Below are 6,408 nucleotides of genomic sequence, written 5' to 3' on the forward strand. Positions count from 1 at the left end.
CCTTTTTTTTTCTAAATGATGAATGAGATATTGTTGTTTTATATTCAAAAGTATAATAATTTTAAGAATAACTAGCTCAAAAACTTAACTTTGATTGCTATTTAAAAGGTTTTTGATTAGAAAATCTTAGAATTATGTAAAGGACTTGAAAAATAAAGGCAGACTCAGAACAATAAAAAGTCACTTAGGACAAACTTAAGCAAGGTCCACACACTCTTGTTACTCAGGACAGTTATAACTTTTCAGAATACTTAGGACTGCACAGTTTAAGTCAGGCTCTTTGAAAAATTTTTAAAATTCCGGATGAGTTAGGTCAGTTTGATTGTATTATAAAAACTCAAAATATTTTAATAGTTTTTTGAGAACATCAAGCTAGTTTATTATATCTTAAATAAGATTTAGTTTTTTTAAGTTTCAATATTTTGATATTATTTTCAATTGTGTTCAAAAAAATTTAGCAAGTTTTTGAAACTAGTTTAAATTCAAAGTTTATTGTAAAGTCATAATAAAATACTTCTTAAGCATAGAGTTTTTTTTTATGATTTTATTTGGTTTTTGAGTTTGAGTTCATAATTCATAAAACAACTCAACTAAGGCCAAATTTTATAAAATATTGACACTTAGTAAAAACAAAATTATAGCCGTTTATACACATATTATTAAGAAAATTAAAAAAATAAAATTTTATTATAATTTTTTATAACTCAAATTTATAAAAAAAAAAAAATTTCTAAGGGGCCCTACTCAAAAAACAAAACCCCAATCCAATGGAATTCTTTTGGTTTTTAGACAAAGGACCGTTTTCTAGAATAAAAAAAAATTTTAATTAGCTATTAATATAAGGAAAATAATTAGATCCAAGATCCAAAATTTGGACATAAAAAATTATTTAAGCTAGCTTCACACTCCTTATTAAACTAACAATAGAAGAAAGGAAATATTCTCAACAGGTAAATGACTTAATAAAAGCATTAAAAAGCATATAGATTTAGATATAAAAAAGCTAAATTTTTTTACAAACAAAAGTTAATAACATTGAAAAGTTGAAAGTTTAGTCTAAATTAACTCGATAGTATTTATTGTTAATTTTTATAATTACAAAATATACGTGAAATTTAAATAAAAAAACATTCTAACTAAAAGCATAAAAAAGTGTTTGCAATTTTTTTTTTCTAAATCTTTTGAAAATCTAAAAAATACTTAAGTCGTAGTTTTGAATAGTTTACCACTTTAATAAATACGATTGCTATATTAATATTTTATTTAGAAAATAATATTTAGTTAAGTACGAAAGGTCCGCACATAGTTCATTAATGTTCGCCGGAACTTTTACTGGTTTTAATTGATGTTTTTTTTTGTTTTTTACCAGGTCCAAATATTCAGAAAGTGCTTTTAAAAGGAGTAAAGATATCGATAAGGTGCGCTACGCACTTTAAGAATTACGCATTTGATTAAGGTACGCATTAAATTTATATAACATCTAAATCCAAAAAATTCAAGCACGTTTTTCTATTATATTAAAAAATATTTTAACAAATTCTACAACACTAAACATTACTGTTTAAAGGTGTTATGTAGGACGAAGACAACATGATTTATAGAGAAAAAAAAAATTTAATCTCTTGTAATACAATAAAACAGTGTTTGCCTTTTTAACTGCATGTAGAAGTTTGTTGTATCTTTAATTCAAATACTGCATGTTTAAAATTAAAAGTTATTATAAAAACTTAATAAAATAAAATTACTAAAACTTTCGTGAAACTTGTCTATATAAAAACTTTTGTAAGCAAATTTAACTTATATTTCGCTAAACTAAAATAGTGAATATCAAAAGAAAAAATACCGGATATCGAAACGATAAAAAAAAAAGTTCTTACGGACCTTTTGTACTTGAATATCATAATTTCTTCTGAAAAACTTCAACATAAGTATTACAGGTGTTTAAGATCAGCTTTGAATCATAAATACTAGTGTAAAATGCTATATTTCATTAGTATATTAATGCTACCTTACTGGTTTGATGTTTTTAGTTTTACAATTTCTTCCTTGCTAAATAAAAAAAGGAAACAACTAGAATCGGATAAGTGATAAAACTTATAAAAAACCATTAGTGCTTATCCTGTAGTTTAGAAGCTTGTATTTTACATAAAATATGATTATTTTCAGAGAAACTTTTTCACATTAACTTTTTTTTTTTATATTGGCAGCGCTAATATTTACAATTGTTATCAAAATTAGTTTTAATATTTTACTTTATTTTTTTATAACTTTAATTTTTTTTTTATTACTGTTACCCCTAACCCTTACCCCCGGTCGCTAAATTATCAATATCACTTTTTTAATTATTTTTTTCTAGTTATTATTACTTTTTTTTATTTACTATCACTATTACCCCTAATCCTTGCCCTCGGTCTGTAGCTTTTTTTGATTATTAATTTTTATGTATTCACTTTTATTGTTTTATTTTAACAAAAATTTTTATTAGTTAACTTTTTACTTTTATTTTTAACTATCAATGTTACCCCTAATCCTTACCTTCGGTCGGTAGCTTTTTTTTCTTTCATTTTTAATTATTAGTTTTCATTTGATAATTTTTCTTGTTTTTTTTTTTGTAATAATTTTTGATGCTGTTATTTATAAATATAATTAGCCCTGCTAGTGTAAAAAACTGAATATAATGTAAAAAAGCTCCTCTGAAAATGATAAGCTTAATAAGTAGAATACGCACTCTTAAACTAAAGGATAACCCCATTAGTTACATTTTCTAATGTATTTAAGTATTTCTTTCCTAGATTTTTAAATTTGGAAGATAAAATACTTTTTATAATTTATATGTAGTATTTAGTTGAAAATGTGTTTAACCTTTATTTTGATTTAAAAAAGACATTCTGAATTAAATATTATCAAAATAATAAAAAGCTTCTATTTCTATTATTACAACCTGTAAAACTTGCAAACAGTAAAAACAAAGTTTTAAAATATTTTAAATAGTAGGCCACTAAGTCTTTAAAAAGAATTGAAGAATAAAATTTCTTATGTTTGATTTTACTAAGTAAATAAATAATTGTTTTCTTAAGACATCACAGAGTTTGAATTTAAAACACTCAGGACAGGGTAGCCAAAAACTTGGAAACCTGGAAAAACCTCGAGTATTTAGGCCAAATAACCCGGAAAAACCTGAATTTTCAACATTTTTTTCATGTTAAGCTAAAAAATTTTGATTTGACACAAAAAATCTATCAGATAGATTAATTTTTTTTGTGTTATTTAATATTTAATAATAATTTTTTTTATTAAAAAACACATTTGAAGTAGGTTTACAGTATCTTTTCAATGTTTTTACACTAACTAACACAGTTTTTAACCTTAAACTTAACTTTAAACTAAAAATAGAATCAAAAATGTCTAGTTTTTAAAACTTGGAGGAAATTTTGAAAACCTGGAGAAAATTTGCCAAAAACATTTTGCAACCCAGCTCAGGGTATATTATAGCAATTTGAATAGTTTTTACCTTCGGCGAATTTTTATTATTATAAACTTAAGAGGACTCAGGCCAGTTTGGTTTTAATAAAGCTCAAAGTAGTTTAAAAATATTTTTTTAAATGTCATCCCAGTTTTTTTATAGATTTTATATGAGGTTTTGTTTTTCCAGCTTTAAGATTATTTAGTTTTTTAACCAATTTTGTTCAAACACTAACCAACTTTCAAAAGTTATTTTAATATTTTTTTAAGTTTATTTAATTATGTTTTTACTTTAAAATGGCTCAGGATAGTTTTTTTAACTCAAAGAGTAGCAACATATGAAGTTCCTATTGAAAGTATATTCAGTTTTTTTAACGGTATTTTTATACTTTTATTTTAAAGTATTTGTTGTTTAAATTACAGAAGGTGCTTGTTTTTTTATTTTTCTGCTAAAGTTAAGTCGCTGGTTGGCTTTTTTTAAACCATAGATATAAAACCGCTTTTTATTTTTTTTTTACTTAACACTTTTTGGGATATGGACTATGAAGTATATTTAAGTAAATTTGAATTTTAAGAATTTGAATTATCTGAATTCAAATTTTGGTGACTCATGTAACCTGTAAAACTTAAATGGCTCGAGTTTTGGTGCCATAATCGAATGTTACACAAAAAACAAAATGTAATAATAATAAAATCAAAGCTGGGGTCTATTTGTGACGTTTTGTTATTTACACATGCCGTTTTTAGTAAATTAGTAAATTGTTTGCCGAAGAATTTAGTTCGTAGTACTTGCTTTTTATTTACTCACCTTTGTGTCATAAGTAATTTTAAAGTTTAAATAAGCTTGTTTTACAACATGATATTTTGTTTTATTGTTATCAACGTGTTTAATAAAGCTTAAATATTTAAAAAATAATTTATTTCACAGATTTAACGTAATTTAATAAACAAAGCATGGAAGAGTTTTTAAGAAGTTTAAAATTAAAAATAAAAATTAAAATGTTAAAACCTACCTTCAAAACTTGCCTTCATGATTATATTCAAAAGGAAAAAAACGACAGAAAAAAAGAAATTTCAGACGAAAAAGAAGAGTTGGTTGAGAAAGCTAAAAAACTTTTGAAGCATAACAATTTAAATTTTGAAAAAGATTTTCCTTCCGGTTTCAAATACAAGCTTGAACCTTTGAAAAACGATGACGCTGATTATAAGTTTCTCGAAAGTTCAATCAGATCAAGCGACAAACTTGAAAAGGATCTTCAGACTGCTTCTAACACCAACAGACCGGATGCAAACCCCAAATCAAACTCTTTGAAGATTTACCGGGTCGTTTCGACTGATCGCTTCTCAGAAGATTTGAACGCTTCTGATTGCTCGCAACTTCTTTTGCTGCACGGAACGCAAGCGCGAAACGTGGAAGGAATTTTGAAGACGGGGTTCGAGCCCTCGCGTGACGGAAGACACGGAGCCGGAGTGTACCTCACCGACAGCATTGATTACGCGCAGTTTTTCGGATACAGTTTCGCATTGGAAAATAAAAGTATCAAGTGTTTCAGTTACTTTTTTGTAAGCAAAATAAAACAGGCTGATGTAAAAGTATCATCGGGTGGTGTTGGACCTCATACTTACTACCATGGATATGTTGATGAAGAACCAACGATAAAGGTTTTCGACAGCACTTGCTACTTAACAAAAAATTTTGAATATACATCAATAGATAAATTTGATAGCAAAAACAACAGACTTTTACAAGGTACGTTTCAAATAAAAGACTTTTCAACTGAGATGATAGTGTTGGCACATCATGATTTAGTGACTCCTGTTTATCTTCTTCAAAAAGAAGAGCTATTCAATGTAAAACAAATTGCAGAACGTATTCTTTACAATAATTTACGTGTTAATATGTATCGGACGGAAAGTACTCCTTCTTTAAAACCTAGGATGATATTTACAAAAAACAATCATCCCAATAGAGTTAAAGATTTTACTTTAGAGTTATTAATGAAAGCATTTAAAACAGAAATAGATACAAATAATAAGGCAAAATCGAAATTTTTAAAGAAAATTTTTGATAAAAAGATTAATTCAATTATAAAACAACTTAAATTTAAACTTAATAGTCTCATAGAAGGAAAAGAAAATTTGCACGCAAAGTATAGAACAGAACTTTTGCAAAAGGAAAACGACGATTATAAATTAATTTCAAGTTCAGTCGCGGACAACGAAGCTGAAAACATGCCGAAAATTTTGCATTTGTTCAAAATTCACCCCGCTAAAAAAGCCGATGCAGCAGTTTTCAAAAACAAACACCTGTTGCTCTACGGCGTCGAATCGTTTCGTGTCGACGATGTTCTTACCAATGGCTTTCCTCAGCAGGGCGACGAACAGTTTCGTTATATTGAATCCTATGCTACTAACTATTTGGATATCGAAGTGCAAGACAATGTTAGTTACTGCGAAGTTGACAAAGCCGTGAAAAGGTTGTCGTTTGTATTTGTTGTGACGACTGAACCGACCTACGGAATACTCTGCCCGCATGAAGTAAGTGGGATGGAGGCAACGAAAGACAGTAGAGAAAGTTTAATTATAAAAGGTGCATTTACTGATAAAGACTTGAGGCTGGAGACAAATGCTTTGATCCCGGCATACTTGATCGTTTTCGAGTCGGTATGAATACGACGAAAGTGTCCTATTTCAATAGACGTTGCTTCTAAAATTCGTAAATAGTTTTTAAGTATCGCATTGAATAAATACTTTTTTTTATCTACATCGCGTATGTTTTAACTTAAAAATATTACCGTTTTTAATATACACACATCTTTTTTTCTAATTAAACACAGAATAATAATTAATTAATTACCCATTGAATCAAGGGTCAAGTCGCGGGCTAATTCTACTAAAAGAAGTTGTTTGCAGACAGCACTTTATAGGAAAAAATCTTTTCTGCGC

This window comes from Thalia democratica, chromosome 6 (genome assembly GCF_965202585.1).
Source record: "Thalia democratica chromosome 6, ktThaDemo2.hap1.1, whole genome shotgun sequence".
In the NCBI taxonomy this organism is placed as follows: Eukaryota; Metazoa; Chordata; class Thaliacea; order Salpida; family Salpidae; genus Thalia; species Thalia democratica.